Genomic DNA, 25,917 nt, shown 5'->3' with positions numbered 1-25,917 from the left:
AGCTGGATTGAAGTGGGAGGGTGAGGCCTCACTTGGACCCCTGCAGGAGCTGAGGTGCGGTATCGCACACTCCTGCTGAAACAACAGGTCAGCTTTGACCTTGACAACGTAATCCAAGGTCGCAACACATTGCATAATAGATTTAATGCTGCGCACATTTATGGATACAATCTTTACACTCATTTTAAAGCATTTAGTCTCTTACCAAACCTGTTGCCTGAGAGTCCGAGACCTTTGGTCTGCTCCTGCATACCCATAGTGTTCACAAATTGCCTCACTTTGGATAGGCTGAGGAAACTGCCCTGAAGCTCCCCATTGGAGATGTTCTGCTCAGGTGGCATCTGGGGGTTCGTGTAGAGAACGGGATTTGAAATGTCCTCTGTTGGAGAAGCTTCTCCAATCCTTTCCACCTCTGGGGCGTTGCTGCTCCCGGCTTCCCGGAGCTGGGGTGCGCTGGCCTCTTCGGGTTGTAGGCAAAGTTGGGGTGCGCTGGTCTCCTCATTGTCTCCGGTGTTCTGGAGCTCGGGTTTCTCGTCCTCCAACTCCCTAGAGCTTTTCCGCTTCTTCTGTAGGTGCCGCACTTGCCTTTCTTCGTCGGAAGAGCAGCTGCCCTTGTCGTCCGCGTCGGATGGGAGACGCCTCTTGCCACTTGTCTGGGAAGTGGCTTGGTCCCTTCTTAGCCTCTTCTTCCTTTTGTCTCTCTTCACCAGCTGCCACTCTCCCTGCTGATTTTCCGCTGCTTCCTCCTCCTCCATTGATTCGCTCTCCTGAGGAGTGGGAGGTTCAGGGGGTAGTGCTGTTGATCGGCTGTCTGCTGCCTCAATCTTTTCCTCCACCTTGTCTCTCTCTGCGTCCTCCTTTGTCCCGTTGTTCTCACTGGGGGCCATGGTGGTTGGAGCGTTGCAAGTGTCCTTGGTAGTAGTGACACGAAGCATTTCTTCTGCTTCCCCCTCGTTGGCTTTGGCTGCCTGTGCATAAGTGAGACAGCGTTTGGGGCAGGTCCTGTAGAGGTGACCTGCCTCGCCACACAGGTTGCAGTACTTAGTCTGTTTGCAGTCCTTTGTCTGGTGCCCTTCCTGTTTGCAGTTCTTGCAGAGGGCGGCGCTGCAGTTGGCCGCCACATGACCAGACTTGCCGCATGAGTGACAAAGTTTGGGTTGCCCATTGTTGACAAGGTAGCCACGGCTTCCCCCGATAGCAAAGCTGGAAGGAGGATGGAAGATGGTTCCCTTACCATCGGTCTTGAGCGTGACCTTAAACTGGCGTTTGCATGTCCAAATCCCGAAGGCGTCTCCATCCTTGGTGCAGCTCCCAAACTTGTCGACGTACCTGGCGAGGAAGGTGAACACGTCAGCGACAGGGACGTGGGGGATGTAGAGATGCACCGTCACCACACGGTCCCGTTGCAACGGCAGAGCAAAGAGCGGCTCCACCGTCAGGATCTTCATCTCCAGCTGGTCTCTCTTCTCCTCAAACACCTTCAGGAACTTGACGCAGGCAGCAACATTCCTGAAGGTCACGTAGAAATATCCAGCGCTGGGGAAGTCTCGCAGGGAGTAGATCTCCTCCGCTTCAAATCCACACGCCTTCAACAGGATCCACTTGATGAGGAAGGCCCGATCCATGGGTGCTCCCCCTTCACTGTCCTTCACCGTGACCCGAACGGTGTTACGTACCCCCTGGTTTGGGGCTCCTTTGGTTTTAGCCATCGCTTCACTACAACTGATCTTAGCCAAAAGTCCGAGAAGCGATAACCCAGAAACCCATGCGCCCGTCCCGTCTTCCCCAGCCTCCGGCTTCACCGTCCGTTTTGCTGCGTGTGGCCGAACACGGGCTGAAGACGCGACAGCCAGCATTGAGCATCAGGACGTTTCTTGCTTGATGCTGCCTCCCTGAAGCAGCGCCTGCAACAGCCTCAAAACCCAACAGGGGGCATCGTCCAGTCCCGGGCTCCACCCTGACAAGCAGAACAAGTGCACACCAGCAGCATCCCTGCAGTTGCACCAAAATCCAACAGGGGGCATCACTCAGTCTGGCACCAATGAGCCTGTCCTGCCACTCAGCACAAGTTCAGTTCAACCAGATCAATGATGGAAAGCAGGACAATGCTCTGAATGACTTTTTCTTCTTTTCAGTTTCCCTTTCACCCTGTAGAGGGCAAAACTGCACCATTCCTGAAGACGCTGCAATACCGGGTCGATGTGTGGAATGGACGGAGAAAGATCCTGTTCCATCTCCCTGCTCCAAAAATCAATTTAATATTTGGTCCCCGGATAAGGGACGTATCAGATATTAAACTGATAAGAACAGATTTTTTTTTAATGAAAAATATACTTTATTCATAAAATATCTGGAAGAACATTACAAACATTTCAAAATCACCATCACAAAACTACAATCAGATTCAACTTATACACATGGATCACAAAGTGTATCAATACAATCAATGAATATTACAATCATTTCAATATGGTCAATGCAGACAATCAGACAAAGGTATTGGAGTTATCAACATACATCATGTTGCTCTCTGAGGTGCTTCAATACAATTAGTATTCACTGCAGACATTCATTTTCAGCTGTACAGCCCGAGGGGCTCTCAACATTTCCCAGCCCCTCGGTGCCCTATGGCAGAAAGGTCTTAGACAGCGACCCTTCCCCATTGCGCCATTGCGGTGGCTGCCCCAAGCTTTAGTGCGTCCCTCAGCACGTAGTCCTGGACCTTGGAATGTGCCAGTCTGCAACACTCGGTCGGGGACAACTATTTGCGCTGGAAGACCAACAAGTTTCGGGCAGACCAAAGAGCGTCTTCCACCGAGTTGATGATCCTCCAGCTGCAGTTGATGTTTGTCTCGGTGTGTGTCCCTGGGAACAGCCCGTAGAGCACAGAGTTCTGTGTCACAGAACTGCTCAGGATGAACCTCAACAGCAACCACTGCATCTCTCTCCAGACCATCTTTGCAAAGGCACAATCCACAAGGAGGTGAACAACGGTCTCTTCCCCACCACAGCCACCTCGAGGGCAACGTGCAGAGGGGGTGAGACTCCTGCCGTGTTGTGGATTCCCTCCCCAAATCCCTTTTTGAGAGCACATCCAACATGTTTGTCCAGACTCTCCCATGTACTGTCATCAAAGCCCTTTGTAATGGAGGACAGGAAGGACTGGGACTCTGTACTGTCTGTGGGCTTCACGTCATACAATCCGACATAAAAGGATTTGCTGATCCTCAAAATGTCGGACTGCGATGACTTTACTGAACCATCTTCTTCCTTCAGGCTGCTGATCACAGAGCTCTCTGTGTGTACCTTTTGGAAGAAGAAGTGTGAGCACATCTCATCCTGCTCCACAGAGCGGACTCTGGAACGGAAGATGATCTTGGAGGCCTCCGAGGCAAAGAGCGAGGCTTGCTGGCTGTTCACCTCTTGGAATTCCTCCTTGACATCGACCTCCAACGACTGCAGCCGGAGCAGATTCTGCATCTTTTTCTGGAGTCGGGACATTTCCCTCTGTTCCTTTCTAGCTTTCTGGGTGCCTTTGAGGATGAAAAACCTCTTGATGCTTCCCTTGATCGCTTCCCACCAGTGTGTCAGGGACTCAAAGAGGGGTTTCACGGTTCTCCCACCTTTGTAATCCCTCTTGAGTTCCTCAATGTTCTCTGGGGTTAGCAGTTGCACGTTTAGCTTCCATGTCCCCCGGACAACCCTCTGGTCTTCCTGTAAGTGACAGTCAGCCAGTAGGAGGCAGTGGTCAGTGAAGAACACCGGCTTGACGTCAGTGGATCTGACTGCGAACGCTTGTGATACAAATAGCAATCTATCCAGGAACGGTTTTGGACACATCTGGCTGCGACCAGGTGTATCTACGCTGCGCTCCGTATACAGGGTTGCTGAAGGCGTCGTGCAGCTTGGCATCCTTAACTGTTTCCATCAGGGATCTGGACGTAGCGTCCAATGTGCTGTCGGCCCTGCCGGATCGTCCAGCCGCATTGATGATGCAGTTGAAGTCACCGCCCAGAATGACCGGCCTGGAGGTCACCAGCAGCAGTGGGAGCTGCTGAAAAACCTCCAGCCGCTCGGCCCCTTGTGACGGGCCATACACGTTAATTAACCGGAGTGGAGCATTCTTGCACATTATGTCTGCTATGAGGAGGCGCCCGCCCACCACCTCCTTAACCTCGGAGACGGTGAAGTTGCCTCCCCACAGCAGAATACCCAGGCCGGAGGAACGAGAGTCGTTTCCGCCCGATCTGATCGATGGCCCATGGGACCAGCATCATGACCATTGCCTGTAGGAGCTGAGGTGCGGTATCGCACACTCCTGCAGAAACAACAGGTCAGCTTTGACCTTGGCTAGGTAGTCCAAGGTCGCAACACATCGTGTAGTAGATTTAATGCTACGCACATTTATGGATACAATCTTTACACCCATTTTAAAGCATTTAGTCTCTTACCAAACCTGTTGCCTCTGAGAGTCCCAGACCTTTGGTCTGCTCCTGCATACCCATGGTGTTCACAAATTGCCTCACTTTGGATGGGCTGAGGAAACTGTCCTGAACCTCCCCATTGGAGATGTTCTGCTCAGGTGGCATCTGGGGTTTCGTGCAGAGAACGGGATTTGAAATGTCCTCTGTTGGAGAAGCTTCTCCAATCCTCTCCCCCTCTGGGGCGTTGCTGCTCCCGGCTTCCCGGAGCTGGGGTGCGCTGAGCGCTTCACTGCTCCCAGATTGCTGGGGCTGGGGTGAGCTGGCCTCTTCGGGTTGTAGGCAAAGTTGGGGTGCGATGGTCTCCTCAATGTCTCCAATGTTCTGGAGCTCGGGTGTCTCACTCTACAACTCCCTAGAGCTTTGCTGCTTCTTCTGTAGGTGCCGCCCTGGCACATCTTCGTCCGAAGAGCAGCTGCCCTTGTCATCCGCGTCGGATGGGAGACGCCTCTTGCCACTTGTCTGGGAAGTGGCTTGGTCCCTTCTTAGCCCCTTCTTCCTTTTGGCTCTCTTCACCAGCTGCCACTCCCCCTGCTGATTTTCTGCTGCTTCCTCCTCCATTGATTCGCTCTCCTGAGGAGTGGGAGGTTCAGGGGCAGTGCTGCTGATTGGCTGTCTGCTGCCTCAATCTTTTCCTCCACCTTGTCTCTCTCTGCATCCTCCTTTGTCCCGTTGTTCTCACTGGGGGCCATGGTGGTTGGAGTGTTGCAAGTGTCCTTGGTAGTAGTGACATGAAGCATTTCTTCTGCTTCCCCCTCGTTGGCTTTGGCTGCCTGTGCATAAGTGAGGCAGCGTTTGGGGCAGGTCCTGTAGAGGTGACCTGCCTCGCCACACAGGTTGCAGTACTTAGTCTGTTTGCAGTCCTTTGTCTGGTGCCCTTCCTGTTTGCAGTTCTTGCAGAGGGCGGCGCTGCAGTTGGCCGCCATATGCCCCGACTTGCCGCATGAGTGACAAAGTTTGGGCTGCCCATCGGAGACAAGGTAGCCACGGCTTCTCCCGATAGTGAAGCTCGAAGGAGATGGAGATGGCTCCCTTACCGTCGGTCTTGAGCGTGACCTTAACCTGGCGTTTGCTGGTCCAAATCCCGAAGGCGTCTCTAACCTCGGTGCAGCTCCCAACCTTGTCGGCGTACCTGGTGAGGAAGGTGAGCACGTCAGCGACAGGGACGTGGGGGTTGGAGAGATGCACCGTCACCACACGGTCCCGTTGCAACGGCAGAGCAAAGAGCGGCTCCACCGTCAGGATCTTCCTCTCCGGCTGGTCTCTCTTCTCCTCGAACACCTTCAGGAACTTGACGAAGGCAGCAACATTCCTGAAGGTCACGTCGAAATATCCAGCGCTGGGGAAGTCTCGCAGGGAGTAGATCTCCTCCGCTTCAAATCCACACGCCTTCAACAGGATCCGCTTGATGAGGAAGGCCTGATCCATGGGTGCTCCCCCTTCACTGTCCTTCACCGTGACCCGAACGGTGTTACGTACCCCCTGGTTTGGGGCTCCTTTGGTTTGAGCCATCGCTTCACTACAACTGATCTTAGCCAAAAGGCTGAGAAGCGATAACCCAGAAACCCATGCGCCCGTCCGGTCTTCCTCGGCCTCCGGCTTCACCGTCCGTTTTGCTGCGTGTGGCCGAACACGGGCTGAAGACCCGACAGCCAGCATTGAGCATCAGGACGTTTCTTGCTTGATGCTGCCTCCCTGAAGCAGCGCCTGCAACAGCCTCAAAACCCAACAGGGGGCATCGTCCAGTCCCGGGCTCTGCCCTGACAAGCAGCACAAGTGCACACCAGCTGCAGCCCTGCAGTTGCACCAAAATCCAACAGGGGGCATCACTCAGTCCGGCACCAATGAGCCTGTCCTGCCACTCAGCACAAGTTCAGTTCAACCAGATCAATGATGGAAAGCAGGACAATGCTCTGAATGACTTTTTCTTCTTTTCAGTTTCCCTTTCACCCTGTAGAGGGCAAAACTGCACCATTCCTGAAGACGCTGCAATACCAGGTCGATGTGTGGAGTGGACGGAGAAAGATCCTGTTCCATCTCCCTGCTCCAAAAATCAATTTAATATATGGTCCCCGGATAAGGGACGTATCAGATATTAAACTGATAAGAACAGATTTTGTTTTAATGAAAAATATACTTTATTCATAAAATATCTGGAAGAACATTACAAACATTTCAAAATCACCATCACAAAACTACAATCAGATTCAACTTTTACACATGGATCACAAGGTGCATCAATACAATCAATGAATATTACAATCATTTCAATATGGTCATTACAGATAATCAGACAAAGGTATTGGAGTTATCAACATACATCATGTTGCTCTCTGAGGTGCTTCAATACAATTAGTATTCACTGCAGACATTCATTTTCAGCTGTGCAGCCCGAGGGGCTCTCAACATTTCCCAGCCCCTAGGTGCCCTATGGCAGAAAGGTCTTAGACAGCGACCCTTCCACATTGCGCCTTTGTGGTGGCTGCCCCAAGCTTTAGTGCGTCCCTCAGCACGTAGTCCTGGACTTTGGAATGTGCCAGTTTGCAACACTCGGTCGGGGACAACTCTTTGCGCTGGAAGACCAACAAGTTTCTGGCAGACCAAAGAGTGTCTTTCATCGAGTTGATGATCTTCCAGCGGTAGTTGATGTTTGTCTCAGTGTGTGTCCCTGGGAACAGCCCGTAAAGCACAGAGTCCTGTGTCACAGAACTGCTCAGGATGAACCTCGACAGAAACCACTGCATCTCTCTGCAGACCTTCTTTGCAAAGGCACAATCCACAAGGAGGTGAACAACGGTCTCTTCCCCACCACAGCCACCTCGAGGGCAACGTGCAGAGGGGGTGAGACTCCTGGCATGTAGGAAGGATGACGGGGGAGGGCCTTTCTCACCACCAGCCAAGCAACGCCTTGGTGCTTGTTGGAAAGTACTGGCGATGAGGCATTCTGCCAAATGACTTTGACAGTCTGCTCGGGGAACCATCCCACAGGATCCACCCTCTCCTTTTCCCTCAGGGCCTCTAAGACGTTACGTGCTGACCACTGCCTGATGGACTTGTGGTCAAAGGTGTTTCTCTGCATAGATTTTTCCACCAGGGACAGGTGGTACGGCACGGTCCAACTACTTGGAGCGTTCCGCGACAGCGTGGCCAGACCCATCCTTCGCAACACCGGGGACAGGTAGAACCTCAGCACGTAGTGACACTTGGTGTTTGCGTACTGAGGATCTACGCACAGCTTGATGCAGCCTCACACAGTTTGAGGGCTTGTTGGGCACATTTTCTCCCCCTTTATCTAGAGGCTTGTACATCGCGTCCCTGCGGACACGATCCATTTTCCACCTCCAGATAAAGCGGAAGATGGCTCGGGTGAGCGCCACCACGCAGGAGTGTGGAATGGGCCAGACCTGCGCCACGTACAGCAACAGCGAGAGTGCCTCACACCTGATGACCAGGTTCTTACCCGTAATGGAGAGGGAGCGTCACTCCCACATGCCCAGTTTTCTTTGCACCATAGACCCTCGCTCCTTCCAGTTTCTAATGCATGCCCCGGTCCCTCCAAACCATATCCCCAGCACCTTCAGGCCGTCAGCCCTGACGGTGAAGGTGACAAAGGATCGGTCAGCCCAGTTCCCAAAGAACATGGCCTCGCTCTTCCCACGATTTACTTTGGCTCCCGAGGCCAGTTCGAACTGGTCGCAGATGTGGATCAGTCTGCACACCGACAGTGGATCCGAGCAGAAGATGGCGACATCGTCCATGTACAGGGAGGCTTTGATCTGAGTGCCTCCACTGCCTGGGATTGTCACTCCTCTTTTGCCCGGATCCTTCCTGATGGACTCAGCAAAGGGTTCTATGCAACACACAAACAGGACAGAGGGAAGCCCTGCCTGGCTCCAGATTTAATTGGAAAGCTATCTGATTCCCACCCATTGATTGAGACTGCGCTGTTAGTGTAGAGCAGTTGGATCTAATTGCGAATTCCCTCCCCAAACCCCATTTTGGAGAGCACATCCACCATGTAGGTGTGCGATATTCTGTCAAAGGCCTTCTCCTGATCCAGGATGATGAGGCAGGTGTCCACACCCCTGTCCTGCACATAGGCAGGATTACATTTACATTTTTGGAAGCTCAAACCAAGGTAGGACATACACAGTAAATGGTAGGGCACTGAGGAGTGCAGAGGAACAAAGGGATCTGGGAGTTCAGATACATAATTCCCTGAAAGTGGCGTCACAGGGAGACAAGGTTGTAAAGAAAGCTTTTGGCATACTGGCCTTCATAAATCAAAGTATTGAGTATAGGAGTTGGGATGGTGAGGTTGTATAAGACATTAGTGAGGCCAACTTTGGAGTATTGTGTGCAGTTCTGGTCGCCTAACTACAGGACGGATATCAGTAAGATTGAGAGAGTGCAGAGAAGATTTACTAGGATGTTGCTGGGTCTTAAGGAGTTGAGTTACAGGGAAAGATTAAACAGGTTAGGACTTTATTCCTTGGAGCGTAGAAGAATGAGGGGAGATTTGATAGAAGTTTACAAAATTGTGAGGGGTATAGTCAGAGTAAATGCGAGTAGGCTCTTTCCACTTAGATTAGGAGAGATAAACATGAGAGGACATGGCTTTAGGGTGAAAGGGGAAAGGTTTAGGGGGAACATTAGGGGGAACTTCTTCATTCAGAGAGTGGTGAGAGTGTGGAACGAGCTACCATCTGATGTGATAAATTCGGGCTCACTCTTAAGTTTGAAGAATAAATTAGATAGATACATGGATGGGAGAGGTCTGGAGGGTTATGGACTAGGTGCAGGTCAATGGGACTAGTGGAATAATATTTTGGCACAGACTAGAAGGGCCGAATGGTCTGTTTTCTGTGCTGTAGTGTTCTATGGTTCTATAGGCAATCGTATTCCTGAGCAGCGCGAGGCTGTCAGAGATCTTCCTGCCTGGCACAGAGCAGGTCTGGTCAGGGTGGATCACCAATTCCAGAGCGGATTTGACCTGATTGGCGATGACCTTGGACAGAATCTTATAGTCCACATTCAACAGTGAAAAGGGTCGCCAATTTCCCCCTTGTGTTTGTAGATGAGGGTGATGATGCCTTTCCTCATGGATTCTGACATGCTGCCGGCCAGGAGCATACTCTCGTACACTTCTAGCAGGTCTGGGCCGATCAAGTCCCACAGAGCCCAATACAACTCCGCCGGCAAGCCGTCACTTCCGGAAGTTTTACTCTTCTCAAAGGACTCAAGGGCCTTAGTCAGTTCGTCAGGAGTTAGCGGTTTGTCCAGGCGTTGGTGGATCTGACCACAAATGCTCAGGACACAAACAGGAAGTCTATCCTGGAACGGATGGACCCGTCTGGCCGCATGTGAATTTTGCTTTTTACTTTGATCTAGCTAGAACCTTTGACACTACAGGTCTGACAACAGACGTCCGTGTGACCTGGTGGAGTCCTTCCGCCTCCATGTCTACAATGGAGCTTTGTCGCCAACTGTGTCTTCCATTTAGGTGCATGTGTCTCAGGTCAGGCTTAGGTTTTAGTTTTTCATGCTTTGAGAATCTAGGTTTCTTCTCCAGCTTCTCTGGGATTCTGGGCTCCATCCTTCACTGGCACCATGTTGTAAGGTTGCTTGGTGTCTCACTTGTTTGGTTGAACATAAACCATTTATTTGGTAACCCATAACTATATACATATCCAAGGTACCGTCATGCATGGACTGTCTCCCTGCTGCCTCCTTTCAGACTCTACAACATAGTCTACTGTCATGTGACTCGCTACATCATATCATGGGTGGTACTGTTCCCCAATCCTACATTAACCCTTGCTCTGCCAACAACTTTGTGCTACATTCCTCTCAAATGTCCTGTCACACTGGGAGAGCCAGACACCCCACAGGTCACAATGGGCACTGGAGCACACAAACATCTGCCTTCATGGAGTCCCACAAAGCAACTGTGCAGAGCCTGTGGTTCACTGACTATCAGCTGATATTTTTCAAACAACATGGATGGCCAAAGGGATCAAGCACTTGAGGGACATGCCACAACACAGGTCTACTTGCCTACTAAACAAAGCAGCATTTGACAGAGCCAAGTGATCCCACAACTAATGAATCAGATTTAAGATCGGCAGCAGTGCCACATCCAAATGTGAATGGAGGTGGACAATTAAACTAACTGAACAGGTGGCTCCACCAATATCCCCGTCCTAAATTAAAGGGGGAGCCAAGTACAATCAGCACAAAAGACTTCAGCCAGAACTGCTGAGTGGATGATCCATCTCTGCCTCCTCCAGGAGGTCCCCAGCATCACATATGCCAGTCATCAGCCAATTTGATTCACTCCACATGATATCAAGAAACGGCTGAAGGCCGGATACTGCAATGGCTAGGGGACCTGACAACATCTAGCAATAGCACTGAAGACTTGTGCTCCTGAACTAACCACGCCCCCTAAGCAAGCTGTTTCAGTTCAGCATCACAACACTGGCATCGACCCAGCAATGTAGAAAACTGCCTACATATGTCCTGTCCACAAAAAGCAGGACAAATCTAACCTGGCCGATGACCACCCCACAGATGACTCTCCATCAGCAGTGATGCAACGTGTCGACACATTCCAATCGGGTGGCACTTACTCAGCAATAATTAAGCGTCACTCAGCTCCTGACCTCATTACATCCTTGGTTCAAACATGGACAAAAGAGCTGAACTCCCGAGGCGAGGGGAGAGTTACTGCTCTTCACATCAAGGCCGCATTTGAGCGTGTGTGGCATCAAGGAGCCCTAGCAAAACTGGAGTCAATGGGAATTGGCAGAAAACTCTCCACTGGTTGGAGTCATACCCAGCACAAAGCAAAATGATTGTGGTTATTGGAGGTCAATCATCTCAGTTCTAGAACATCACAGCGGGAGTTCCTCAGGGTAGTGTCCTAGGCCCAACCATCTTCAGCTACTTCATTAATGACCTTCCTTCTGTCAAAGTCAGAAGTGGGGATGTTTGCTGATGATTGTGCAATGTTCAGCATCATTCACGACTCCTCAGATACTGAAGCAATCCTTGTGCATTTACAGTTAAGAGCTGGACAACTTACTTCCATTTATCAGTCCAAACCTGTAACATTTGCACCCCACAAATAAATATCATTTGATTCCTCGTCACTCCCTTTGAAACCTTACTCTGACGTGGGAGTTAGAGGTTACAATACCTTAGTCATTCCAACTAGGTGTGCTGTCCAGGGTCAGAGAAGGTTAATACCTCCCATTCAGTAATCATGCGGCATTGAGTTTATAGCAGTGGTGGGCAACCTGCAGGCCCATCAGGGTTCTGAGTTCACTTTGTTGACTGTTGCCCTCACACTGGGTTTCCAGATTCCGCTGGTTTCTGTCCGGGTAGTTCTTTTCTTACTGGTATTACTGAAGTGATACTCACGCAAAGCCAGGGCACGTGAAGTGAGGTGTGTGCTGATTGCACACAACATTGACTGAGAGCTGTGCGCTCCCTCTGCATCCAAAGCACCCTGACGGTTCAATCGGCACACCCCACAAATTCCAGGTACGCAAGTGCAGTGAGCAAAATGACCCTATCCCGCGAGACCATCTTGGTTACAAGACCGGTGGACGTGGGAGGTTGCGCATTGTTACTTTTGCCGGTAATTTAAATTAGCCCCTAATTATATAATGGATCGGTGTCAAAGTGGTGTTGATAAAGGAGGAGAATCAAGTGCAAAATCAAAAAGTACAGAGGGAAAAGTAGCCTAAAAGAGGAAAATCGTCGATGAGGGCAGAATGGGAAGAGAGTGTTGGGGGCCGGATCGTGTTGTGGAACAGAAAGGGAGGCTATTTTGCTTAATTTGCAACGAGGTGATAAATCAGTTCAAAAAAACACGTTAAGAGACATTATGAAATACGCCATTCCTCTCACATGGCCAAATTCACAGTGGGTTCTGCCCAATGTGCTCAACAGCTTCCAAATTTGAAGGAAGTTGTGGAAACATTTCCCATCACTGATTAGGAAATATTCAGTGTGTATTAAGTATATTTAATCTTATTCACGGGGCCAGGGTTAGTCCGCGTGCCTGATTTCAATCTTGTGGCCCACTGAGATGGAGGGGAACCACTCACACGGCCCACTCACTAGCCTAGGTCGCCCATCACTAGTTTATAGGTTACAGTAGCTGTGGCAGTCTTGAACCTTCTGAAACAGTGAGTCGTGCCTTCCTGCATTCCTCCAGGAACAACAGGTGCAGTGTTGGCCAAGAGTATCCACCTAAGTCTGAGATAGTCAACCACAAAGCTCAACTATTTGGTTGCAGGTAAATGTTGTGTACTCAGGGTGGAGGTACATACAGCTAGCTGTATGACTGACAAGGGATGAGTGTCCTCAACCTGTTCCACCGGTCAAGAGCAAAGACATGACAAGCTAACATCTCTCAAGAGCCCAGTCGTCTGCAAAAGGTGGTATCCAGGCTGGAAGCTGGTCTCCCTTCTGAATACATGCAACACAGACCTGGTTTGTTAAAACCAATTTCCATAATATGATCAATGGAAGCTAATCCTCAATGGGTGAGTAAAGACTTGCACTGCTTCGCCAGATCCCTGCTTGCTGTGAATTGTAATCAGGCAAATTGTAGGGCAACGGTTTGTTCTTTTTTTGTACTGTTGTATGGTTTACGGAATAGACAACCCATCAGATAATGTGATTATGGATAATTGTGTCCAGACAAAAGTTGAACTAACCTGAACAAGCTCTCTCTCTCTCTCTCTGTTGGTACAACTTTCCATGCTTTGCTGGCATCACGATAGTCATATCGTTTGAGACCACCCTGCTCTGCATAACGGAGGTCCTGCGCAAGGTTGTGGTCAATCCCAGGAGGTAGTTACAACACCAACGAGCGACGTAAAAAACTCAGAATGAGCACCCTTGTGGCACTGCAAAATTGCCAATGACGATCTCCAACAAGAGAAAATTTAAATCATTGCCCCTTGGCATTCAATGGCATTAATATTGCTGAAACCCCCACTAACAACAACCTGGGGCTTACCATTTGACCAAAACAGAACTGGACCAAGAACAGGTCAAAGGCTGGGAATTCTGTGGCAAGTAACACCTCCTAGTTCCCCAAACCCTGTCCACCGCCTACAAGAGCAAGTTGGAGCAGCAGCTGGTGCTGAACGGTGCCAGCAGAGTTTCTCAATAAAGTCCTGAGGGTCAAGGCCCAGATCGAGCCAGTCGGAGCAGCAGCAGGTGCTGAACGGTGCCAGCAGAGTTTCTCAATAAAATCCTGAGGGTCAAGGCCCAGATCGAGCCGGTCGGAGCAGCAGCTAACCCCACCAGAATTCAAGAAGGCTGAGGAAAGCAGACATCAGAGCAAAGCAAAGAGCAGATTGGTAGGTAGTGGGCAAGTTGTTTTTCTCCACTTTAAAGCTACACTAAGGAAAGGCATGAGTTCTAGCTTTTTATAGAAGAACAAAACTGAAATAATGTTCTACTCTACTTGGCTTAACTGTAAGGTAAGAATATTTACTGATCAGGAGAGCTCAGTCCCGTGTGTTGTACGGCCTGCAGTATGTGGGAAGTCTTAGACACTCCTGGCAGTCTGGATGACCACATCTGCAGGAAGTGCCACCGGTTTGACCAGCTTGAGTGCCGGGTTTTGGAGCTTGAGCGGCGGCTGGAAGCACAGCAGTGCATCCATGAGGCTGAGTGTTACGTGGATAGCATGTTTTTAGACATGGTCACCCTGCAGTTTACAAAGTGCAGACAGAGGAGGAATGGGTGACCACCAGTCAGAAGGGAGGCAGGCAGGTAGTCAGGAAAGCCCCAGAGTGCATCACACTAAAGAACAGTTTCTCTGTGTTGGAAAACGGAGAGAGTGATGGCTCCTCTGGGGAGGGCGAGCCAGAACCCAGTCTCACAAGGTGGGAGGAGAAAGAGAGGAAGAGTAATAGTGATTATAGACTCAATCCTGAGGGGTACGGACAGGCATTTCTCTGGCCACAGACGTGACTCCAGGATGGTGTGTGTCTCCCAGGGGCCAGGGTCAAGGGTGTCACTGAACAGCTGCAGGGCATTCTGAAGGGGGAGGGCAAACTGTCAGAGATCATGGTTTCCATTGGTCCCAATGACATAGGTAGAAAGAGGGATGAGCTCCTACAACAAGAATTTAGGGAGCTGGGTAGCAGATTGAAAAGCAGGTCCTCAAAGGTTGCACACTCTGGAATACTCCCTGTACCATGTGCTAGTTGAGTATAGGAATAGGCTGATGGAGCAGATAAATGAGTGGCTGAAGAGTTGGTGCAGGAGGGAGGGGTTTAGATTCCTGGATCACTGGATCCACTTCCAGAGAAGGTGGGACCTTTACAAGTCCGACGGGTTGTACCTGAACAGGACCAACATACTTGCGATGTTTGCTAGTGCTGTTGATGGGGGTTTAAACGAATTTGGCCGGGGGTGTGGGATACAGAGTGGAGGTATAGCAGGGGTGATGTACAGACAAGTATAGAAGAAAAACAGAGTCAGTCTGGAAGGCAGAGCATATATAGTCATGTTAAGGCACAAGGGAGCATGGCAAGGCTGGATGGTATTTATTTTAATGCAAGGAGTCTTGCGAGTAAGGCAGATAAGTTGAGGGTGTTGATTAATACGTGGAGATATATTACAGAGACATGGTTGAGGGAGGGGCAGGACTGGCTGCTCAATATTCTGGGGTATAGAATCTTCAGGTGAGATGGGGAGTGGGGTGTGTAAAAGAGGAGGTTCCCTAACCCCACCCCTTTCACGGCATGTGGCCTTGGCTGACTGAGCCAGCATTTATTGCCTATACCTAGCTGACCCTGAGAGGGTGGTGCTGAGCTTCCTTCTGTATCCGCTGCACGTGGTGCACTTGCACCAACAGGACTGCTTTGGGGGAGACCTGAAGGATTTGCTGGAACACTGAAACATTTCAAAGTCAGGATGCTGACTGACTGGGAGGGGAACTTCGAGCTAGCAGGGCAGCCATCCATCTGCTGCCCTTGGCGTTCTAAGTGGTAGTGCTTCCTTGCTTTGGAAGGTGATACAGTGCGAGTGGTAAATGTGATGGAGGCAGCATCTAGACAAGGGGGTCACAGCCCTGGCTGCTTAGAGTGAGTGTACGGCAGCTCCAGGGTCAAGATTCACATGAGCCCTGCGATGTTTCACTCAGGTGGGGGTGGCAGGGCTGCAATGGCGATCCAGGTACAGGGTGGACTAATCAATGCTCCTCTCTCCTTTCAGACCTCACACAATAACGCTGAACAGATGCAGACTGGCGGAGGGTTGGCACAATTGTTCATTCTCACCAGATACGAGCAGGAGGCGCGCCATGCGCCCAGGTCTACCGGCAGCAGTGAAGTTGGGGTGCCAGTGGGAGGGAAGAGTGCCGTGCACCGAGGTCACAATATCTGTCATTGCAACCATGGGCTGAATTGTGTGTTTGTCGGGCGGGTGGGCCCGACCCAATCGGCAGTGGGCGCGGAGCCAATCGCTGCTGGCAAAACGGGCCGCACCGCCATTTTGTGCGGGCAGGCCAATTAAGGCCCGCCCAGCGTGTTTCAGACTCCCGTCTTCAGCGGGAAATTCAAGTCTGCAGCGGGCGTGTTCAGACCGCTGGTTCCAATGGGGAACTGGCAGTCTGTATAAAGAAAGGCCAGGCAGCCTCCTTTAGGCTGTTCACCATGACCAGCGACCGAGCTCCAGAAGAGGTGAGGGTAGAGGAGGAGGAGGGGGGCAGGCTGAAGGGTAGGCCAGCGCGGGGGCCAATGTGCCCCTCAGTTCCCCGATGCCTGCCTTGCTGCCCTCCTGGAAGAGGTGTCAAATCATTGGGAGGTGTTGTTTCTGGAGGATGGGAGGAGGAGGGCCCCCCACGTAACCAGGCAGGCATGGCAGGAGGTGGCGGAGGCAGTAAGCTCTCAAGATGCTGTGTGGAACACAGGAACCCAGTGCCACAAGCGCTTCAATGATCTGTTGCGCTCTGGAAGGGTGAGGACCATGTCAGCCTTGGCCATTTTACCCAGGAGGTAGCGTTAGCCTTTGAGGCCCCCTCCCCCACGTCTTAGTGTTGTTACTGCATTGGGCATTTAGCACACGCTGGGTGGGCAAACACATAGTGACCATGTTTACATCAGCCTTAGTGGTTGAAGAGAAGATGGGTTCTCCCCGCAGCATATGTTGGTGTTTGTGGTATTTGAGTAGTCTGGGGGCAACCTGCAGGGGAGGCAGCTAGACACATACTCAGAACTCCAACACATGTCTTATTGATGGTGATGAGATGGTGGAAGGGGAGCCTCAAGGTGTCGTGGCTAAGAGCCATCTGCTGGCATCGGCACTGCACCTAGTTGCGCCTCCTTGCCATGAGCGCTAAGACCCGTGTGCTATTCAAAGTGATGGACGCCGAATGTGTCCAAGGTGTCCGTTGGGGCAGGGGGTTGGGAGCAGCCGGACTATCTTCTGGGGACTGATCACCAGTAGTGTGGACAGGAGCCGCTGGAGGCCTCAGATGGGCCACTGTGGTTGGGGTGCAGGGTGCGGCGTGCAGAGTACATGAGCGATCAGCCCCAATAAATCCTCTTCTCTGTTCTGCAGACACAAACAGAACAATAGCCAGGAGCGTCTGCGGACTGGTGGTGGGCACACCGTGCTGCAGCACCTCACCACTTATGAGGAGCAGGCCATGCAGCTGGGGAGGAGGCAGATGGCCAGGTCGGCAGGTGTCGGCGAGGCTGGGGTGCAGCAGCCAGGTATTTGAGGGTCACAGTCCCATCCACTCTGTCTTCCCACCATCCAAAGCACTGATGGTTGCTGCAATCGTTAATGCAGCAACACTGCTCATTCACAGACTGATACAGTCAGACGTGTGGGTCATACACAAAAGGTCCCTCGTCCCCTTGAGGATGTGCGTCTCTAGCACCTTCCAAAGACACCTTACCCCATGTGTGACCCCTATCCCCATGGCCTAACATGCCATGGCATCGCTGCTGCACATCCAAAGACTTATAGCATCTGAGGAGGGTTTGTACCTCCACCACCCTTTCAGCCAGTGCGTCCCACATTACTCTGTCCAAAAGGTGCTCAGCACCTCACCTGTCAACCTCATGGCACTCAACTTAAATAAATGCCACTACATTAGAACAGAGTGTCTGTCACCTGCTTGACAACTGTGGACAGCTGACTCGGAGACTCCACAAAGATTATCCACTGACCCCTGGAAAGAGCCAGAGGTATAGAAGTTGAGGGCCACAGTGACCTTCAGCGACACTGGCATGGGGTGTCCACCCACACAGTCAGAGCTGATCTCAGGGCCGATCCTCTGACAGATGGAGGTCACTGTCTCCCTTTAGAGATGGAGCCTCATTCGTCATTGCACCTCAGACATTAAGGTAGCTGTATCGCCACCTGCAGGAAGGATGCTGCAGTTAGCCTCCGTGCCCTATAGCCGCAAAGGGGAAGTTGGACCAGGAGTCACATTCCCACCTCGCTATCCAGTAACCCCTGTGGGTGTAAGTCCGAATGTAGATAAAATAGCTTTCAGTTACAATGGCGCTTTGTGCAACTGAAATCTGCTCAAGTGGGCAGCTCACAGGATTGGGCCAGCCCAGCACCCATGGGATATGCCACAGAAAGGAATCCTGCAGAGAAACAGAGCAGAAATATACAGCCAACATACCTGTCAGTTTTCAGCACCAGTTTAAAGTTACTGCATTAGAAGTGGTCCAGTGAATTGAGAAAGTCACAACAGTGTTGTTTTCAGAGATGAATTCAATTAACTCTTGCGTTAATTCAGTGTTGCCTGTTATTTTGGACCCTCCCAATCCCGATATCTTCGTGCTGTAATTGCTCCTGTTAAGATATTACTGCACTCCTGTTAACACAGCATCTTCCCAGCTGCGTTTCTCTCGCAGCCGGTCATGTGACAGTCCGGACACTACAGCACCTGCATTGCGGTTTGAACCATCATGCAATTTCCTTTAATGATCCTTTTCTTGAAAGTTTTGGAGGGGATGTAAGAAAAATCAAAGTCTGGAATCCAACTCCAGACAATTTCAGCAATTTCAAAATTCCAGTTACTCAACCCCCAGACAGACACAAAAGCAAGCTGTGCTTAATTGTCTGTCTTTTTATGTAATTACTTAATATCTTGTGGCTTCATAACTTCAAGTGCTTTTGAAAACATTAATTCTTAACTGTAGCTGAGTCAGTATGTAATAGCAGGCTCTATAAAAGGTGCAAGTTATGAATTCACATTGCCAGCTCTGAGCTTCAATACGAAGGTGCACGTGCTGGGAACTGAAACTTGTGGGCCAGTTGACATCAAGGTATCTCTGTCTATTACACCCTATAGGTACGTGTATCAACAATTCTCCCCCATAGACACTATTTGGTCATTTAAGCTTCGTGCCGACAGTGTGAATCTGCAAGTTGATTTGCCGCCTGCATCTTGTAAAATGCCCATCTCTGTCCCGGAAAGAAAACCTCCCCGCCAAATTAAAATCGGTGTGAAAGTGCAAAGCTTCAGTCAACATTCTGCTAGTTCTCATTTCACCTCTGGACACGATGAGCAAAATGCCCATCCAGATCTCTCATGTGATAATTGTACAAAAAAAGTCCACGAAGTAAAACTTGGAGCTGCCACCTTCAGGCAAGTCCCTTCCTCCTAAAGGATGTAATAAAGTCTGTAAATTGTTGAATTAACAATAAAAACAGTTAAGCTTTAACTTGATTCCACTGTTCCCAGACATTACTTTCAGCAGGTTCACCCAATCAACTAGCTCATTCCCCTTTGCATTTGAAGCTCTCCGTCTGCAAGAGGTGCTGTGATTGGAAGAAGGAGCGGAGCTTGTAAAAGCAGATTCACAGAATCTGCCTGGAATTTGTTCCAGGGTCATTATTAGATGTAATCACACAAATTGAAAAAAAGAGTGTTCTTCAAATGCAGGGATTCTGCATCATTGATAATAATCAAAATGTTTATGAGTTTCAGTCACTAATGGCCAGCAACTTCAGACTGGAGAAGAAGGGAAATTGCGTGTGTACTATATTTTTGAGTATTACCATCATTCTCTAATGATATTGGTTTATTTAATACACAAAAATTATCAGGGCTGACACTGACCAAATGGATTATGCAGCAGGTATATGCCTATGGCCAAGGATTGCTTAAGCAGTGAGGGTAATATCATGGACTTGGATGCCTCAGGATGAACTTTAGCATATTCAGCACCATCCAAACTGCAAAATTAGCACTGAGGATCAATCAAGTGTAGCTTACTTTGCAAAGTAAAGCAAAGTAGTAATCCTGGCAGTAGCAAGCTTGTGAAGTGTGCACAAGAGGTGCACAATACGTATGCTGAGGTGAAACCCCAGGGCAGAAAGTCGCTGGAAATGCTAGAAATCACACAGCAGAAACTGGCCACGAAACATTCTGCCAAGAGTCACTGCTTAGAAGGCCCATGTTACAGCTGCATATCCCCCTGTTAAAGAAAAGGGAAAACCAAACCAGAGTAGTGCTCTTTAAAAATCTGGACATTTTTTTGAGAGTTTCCAAGGTCATATTCCAGTCTTTGTTTTTAAACTTAATCGTGTATTACACGAACAAACTGCATTAAACACTGGGAAGTTAAAATGATGTTACATTTGGTGGTGGCACTGCACCCATTTCACCTCCATTTCCACTTCCAATATTCCATCTGACCAGTATCAGCATCTGCCCACCACATCAGTTGTGTCCTAATTACCAACAGAGCTCAGGACTCGCCCTAGCCCATGTTTCCTTTCTTTAAAAAAAAATTAACTTATCACCGCCCTGCCAAATGCAAGTGTTGTAAATGTGGTGCACCCATTCAGAACACTTAACATCTATGTCATGTCACTTGTTCAGACTTTACACAGCTCCAGGATTTTAGGGCAAATTGATGCCTGCCTGATCTACTCTAAGGAAGCATTTCACTAAATGAACATTGCCATATGAAGCTTCAGGTGACAACTGTAGTTGATGCTGCAACAAATTGTACAGACAATCTTGATTGTCCCAGTTCACGATAGCATTGCCTGCAAGCCTTGCTGAGTAACACACCATCCTGCTTTGGAGTCACCATGGAATGTAACAATGCAAAGGGAGGCCATTTGACCCTCGAGTCTGTGTGAACCCCTTGAGTCACCCGAGGAGACCGCTCTTTACCCATTCTTCTGTACATTCCACCCCTTCTAGCCCTGCTCACAAAAGGGTCCGCTTCCTCAGGAATTTGAAGGAGGACGGCAAATCCATTTGCTCTGAAAAATTTTCATTCATTCCCGTTGAGAGGGGTACTTTGTTTGCCTATTCAAGTTGATGTTCAGAAAATATACGGAGATCAATTACACGATAAGAACAGATGAACACTCACTGCTGTCAATGACAGCCTGCTGGGGGAAAGGGGTCCCACATTTGCTGAAATGAATACAAGAACCACTAAATTCAAGATTTTAAAAAGAAAATACTTGCATACTCTGATGAAACTTACTACCATGGAGTAGTAAAAGAGATTGCAAACATTTAAGGGGAGCCTTAATGAATAATTGACAGAGGGGAATAGAGAAATACAGGCAGGTGGAAACAGTTCAGAGTGGGAGGGAACTCCTGAGGAGTTTAAAATCAGTGAACAGTTTTGCCAAAGGGCTTCCATTTTAGTGTTGACTCTTTACAATAAGTGACAGCACTTAAAAAATTCAGCAGTTTGGGGCATCCTTTTATGGGGAGAGCCTGCATAAAAACACAAGCTGTTGATGTTTACACAACTTCTCACCAATGTCCAGAGCATCAGGAAAATATAAATACTCTCCTGAAATTATCAGCAGCTTCTTGAAACAGGAAACTAATTAAACGCTAAATTAATGAGGATTAATTTGATGAATTCTTGCACCAATGCAGATTCCCATTGATTCTTCACTGTATAAAATCATACATTAAAAAAAGGCAGCCATTCGACCATTGAGGCTGTGCTGGCTCTTTAAAAGATCCAATTCATCCCATTCCTCTGCTCTCCCCCCAACCCCAGCCATTTTCCCTATTCAAGCTCATGTCCAATTCCTTTAGGGAAATTATTGCATCGGCTTCCAGCATCTTTCCAGGCAGTACATTCTACACAATGTCTCACCGCATTGGCCTTGTTTTGTTGCAGCCACATTTGCTTCATCCGGATGGAAACAGCAGAAAAAGCCTCAATGTCACAAGAATCTTTGGAAAGAGCGGAGAGACCCGGACATCGAGTGTCGATGTGACTGGCCAAGCCCGAGCTCTCCACCCACCCTCATCGGACTGAAGACCATTCGGCCCGTTTCCCCCTCCCTGCCTCCCCTCACTTTCCCCCAAGAGCGTTCCCAACGAAACAAATTCCAAAACCCTCCCCTCTGGAGGAACGGGGGCTCCGCCGGCGCCTTAACTACCCATTGTCACGTGACGCGGCTCCGGGGTCCTCTCGCGAGGTTTGAGCCGGGTCACGCGGCCTTTGCTGGCGATCGGGAAGCGGCGGTTGGTTTTGGCGGTAAAAAGAATGGCGCGCGCGGCGATGGAGAATCAAATGGGAGAGAAACGGGTCGAGGGCAAAATATAGAGATGGAGGCGGGGCCGGAGCGGGGGGCGGGGGCGAGGGGGGCGAGTTGCCATTTTATGTGGGTGGGCCAATTAACGGTGGGGGGGATTCCCTGAGTCGTTCCCTGTGCGGGGGGTGGGCTGGGGGATTCCCTGAGTCATTCCCTGTGCGGGGGAGGGGCTGGGGGATTCCCTGAGTCATTCCCTGTGCGGGGGAGGGGCTGGGGGATTCCCTGAGTTGTTCCCTGTGCAGGGGGAGGGGGTGGGGGATTCCCTGAGTCGTTCCCTGTGCGGGGGAGGGGGTGGGGGATTCCCTGAGTTGTTCCCTGTGCGGGGAGGGGGTGGGGGATTCCCTGAGTCGTTCCCTGTGCGGGGGAGGGGGTGGGAGATTCCCTGAGTTGTTCCCTGTGTGGGGAGGGAGTGGGGGATTCCCTGAGTTGTTCCCTGTGCGGAGAGGGGGTGGGGGATTCCCTGAGTTGTTCCCTGTGCGGGGAGGGAGTGGGGGATTCCCTGAGTTGTTCCCTGTGCGGAGAGGGGGTGGGGGATTCCCTGAGTCGTTCCCTGTGCTCTTCCCCACATGCACGCGAAAGAACGCAGAGATCTCCCTGAGGCACAGAGATCTCAGGGAGATCAGTTTGACATTTGTAAATTTAAATAAAGGGAAATAAAAATGTTTAAAATATGCCCCCTCGTGTGGCACCCGCCGAACTGTCAAAGGCCTATTAAGGCCATTGAAATTGTAATTAATTCAATTAGCTGAGCTGCCCATCCAACTTTAAGGTTGTCGAGCAGGCGAAAAGCCCAGGCGGCCTTCGCATTTTTCACAAAACCTCAGCCACGGGTGGGATGAGGTTTTATCAAGTGTTTTAAAAGTCTTTGAGAAGAGCAAAAAAGTTTTTTGAGAAACACCTCATCTCTAGTAATTCCTGAGACAACAATGTTGTAAGAACTTTTAACAGCTTTTCTAACAGCAGAGTAGCACCTTCCAAACCTGCAACTTCTACCTCCTAGATGGACAAGGACGCAGATGCATGGGGACACCACCATCTGCAAGTTCCCCTTCAAGCCACACACCATCCTGACTGGGAAATATATCACTGTTCCTTCACTATTACTGGGTCAAAAGCCTGGAACTCCCTCCCTAACAGCACTGTGGATGCACAGGAACTCCAGTGGTTCAAGAAGGCAGCTCACCACCACCTTCTCAAGGACAATTAGGGATGGACAATAAATGCTGGCCTAGCCAGTGATGGCCACTTCCTGTGAAAGAATAAACAAAGGAGTGAGTCTCAGCCATTCATCACTCTATTCCTTTTTGCAATTAGAATCGTTCACAGACAGCTCATGATCAGGAGATGCAGGATGAGCTGAGCTGTGCAGAGTTTTAGAGATACTGACCCAAGCTTTCTGGCAGTATGCTTCAGCATCTCATTGGAAACATGAACAGTTTTGTTCTAAAGGGCAACAAACAAATGCAACTGAGAAAACTGTAACTTCCACTGTTTTAAAGACTTGAGAAATTTAGGAGGAGAAGGAGGGATAATGTATCACAACAACAACCAGTATATTTACCGACTGCCCTGAACATAATAAAAAATAATTGCATGGCCTGGCAGTAAGCTATATTTTAAAAACAGATTACTGTCAGCATTACAATCAGAAAGTTAGCTCAATGTATTTTGGAGATTAGAGCAATAACTGAGATTTGGTTTTGGTCTGGTGGGAAAACCAGAGGGGCTACCCTGCATAGGACTGGACTTCCAATTGCAATGGATCCCAAATAAAAGTCGGGAAATTTTCTTATAACTGTACGGGGCATTGGTGTGATCACACCTAGAATACGGTGTACAGTTTTGATCTCCTTATTTAAGGATGGATACACTTGCATTGAGGTCGTTCAGAGAAGTTCATTTGTTGATTCCTAGGATGAGGAAAGATTGAGCAGGTTGGGATTCTACTCATTAGAATTCAGAAGAATGAGAGTTGACCTTATTGAAACATATAAAATTCTGAAGGGGCTTGACAGTGTGGAGGCTGAGAGGATGTTTTCCTGTGGGAAATGTACAATTAGGAATCACAGGTTCAAAATAAGGGGTCTCCCATTTAAAATGGAGATGAGCAGGCTCCTCTCTTAGGGATGTTAATCTTTGGAGATCTCTACCCCAATGAGCAGGGGAGGTTTGGTCATTGAACATATTTAAGGCTGACTTACAGATTTTTGATCTACAAGGTAATCAATGGTTAATGGAAGCAGGCGGAGTAGTGGAGTTAAGGCCATGATTTTAACTAAATGGTAGAGCAGGCTTGAGGGACCAAATGGCCTACTCTTGCTTCTATTTCTTATGTTCTTATGGGCTGAATTTTACAAGGGGTCGTATTGCTCGCGCCCCGCCGCTGCTGGTTCACAAGTTTGTCAGCAGTTTGCTGACATTAAAAAGGGTTGCCCCACAATGATGATTTGCTGGGGGCAGCCTTAACGAGGTGAGAATGGAACTTCTGCTGCTGGTCAATCTGATTACAATTAGGCAGAGACAACATGGTTTTGTGAAAGGGATATTATGTTTGACTAATTTATGAGAGTTCTTTGACCAGTAATGTGGATTAGGGGAACCTGTAAATGTGATATATTTTGATGTGGCACCCTATCAAATGCTTTTTGGAAATCCAAGGTCGGACTACTTCACTTTCCAGCCTAATGAAGAATTCTGTTATGTTATACTCACTGTTCCCTAAAGGACCCTGTACAACAAGGTTATTAATTACCCCCTTCTCATTGCACAATACCAAATCTAGGGCCTGTTCCCTAGTTGGGTCCTCGACATGCTGGCCTAAAACACCATCTCGTACACACTCCAGAAATTCACCCGTCACAGTATTATTGTTAATCCACAGGCGGGATGAGGCTTCATGAAATGTTTAAAAATTGAATAAAAATTTTTTAAAAAATTCATTGACATGCCCCAACTCATGAGACACTGTCACATGAGGGGACAGGTTTTAAAATGTTTTAATTTCTTTATTTACATGTTTAAAACTTAAACTAATCTCCCTCAGGCAGCTCTGTGCCTTGGAGATTTCTGCAATCTTTCGCACACAACTGGCCCATTCCTCACTCCTGCGTGGTGGTGATTCCCCGAGCCATGTTTCACTTTATCTGGAGGTTGGAAAGGTATCAGGTTTGCAGGGACACAATGTACAAACCTCTATATAAAGGGGGAAAAACGTGCCCAACATCGCCCTCATCCTGATGGCCACCTTTGTGTGTGGCTGCATCAAGCTGGGTGCAGACCCTCAGTACGCAAACACCAAGTGTCACTACGTGCTGAGGTTCTACCTGTCCCCGGTGTTGCGAAGGATGAGTCTGACCACGCTGCCGCGGAACACTCCAAGTAGTTGGACCGTGCTGTACCACCTGTCCCTCGTGGAAAAATTTATACAGAGAAACAGCTTTGGCCAGAAGTCCACGAGGCAGTGGTTGGCACGTATTGTCCTATAGGCTGTGCGTGAAAAACAGATGGTGGATCCTGTCAGATGGTTCGCTGAGCAGACTGTCAAAGTCATTTAGCAAAATGCCTCATTGCCAGAACTTTCCACCAAGCACCAAGACATAGCTTGTCTGGTGGTGAGAAAGGCCCTCCCCGTCAGATCCTTCCTACACACCAGGAGTCTCACCCCCTCTGCACGTTGCCCTCGATGTGGCTGCTTGTGGAATGTGCCTTTCCAAAGAAAGCCTGGAGAAAGTTGTCGTGGTTTTTGTCGAGGTTCACCCCGAGCAGTTCCGTGACACAGGACTCTGTGCTCGATGGGCTGTTCCCAGGGACACACACCGAGACGAAATCAACTGCAGCTGGAGGATCA

General features: G+C 49.4%; 1 protein-coding gene, 1 non-coding gene and 1 pseudogene across 2 annotated transcripts in view; 1 reads left to right on the top strand and 2 right to left on the bottom strand.

Annotated features, from left to right (window-relative positions):
* The window catches only part of LOC144675275 (zona pellucida sperm-binding protein 3-like), a 65,403-nt gene that overhangs the window by 1,162 nt on the left and 38,324 nt on the right, over window positions 1-25,917 (top strand). The window lies entirely within an intron of this gene.
* LOC144675277 (U2 spliceosomal RNA) lies at window positions 2,159-2,348 on the bottom strand. Its single transcript, XR_013574912.1, has one exon. It is a non-coding gene; the product is annotated as a U2 spliceosomal RNA (small nuclear RNA).
* Window positions 6,443-6,616, bottom strand: LOC144675276 (U2 spliceosomal RNA; annotated as a pseudogene).

This window comes from Cetorhinus maximus, unplaced genomic scaffold (genome assembly GCF_964194155.1).
Source record: "Cetorhinus maximus unplaced genomic scaffold, sCetMax3.hap1.1 HAP1_SCAFFOLD_926, whole genome shotgun sequence".
In the NCBI taxonomy this organism is placed as follows: Eukaryota; Metazoa; Chordata; class Chondrichthyes; order Lamniformes; family Cetorhinidae; genus Cetorhinus; species Cetorhinus maximus.
Note: the sequence above shows the minus strand (reverse complement) of the source record. Positions and strands in the feature narration are given on the sequence as shown.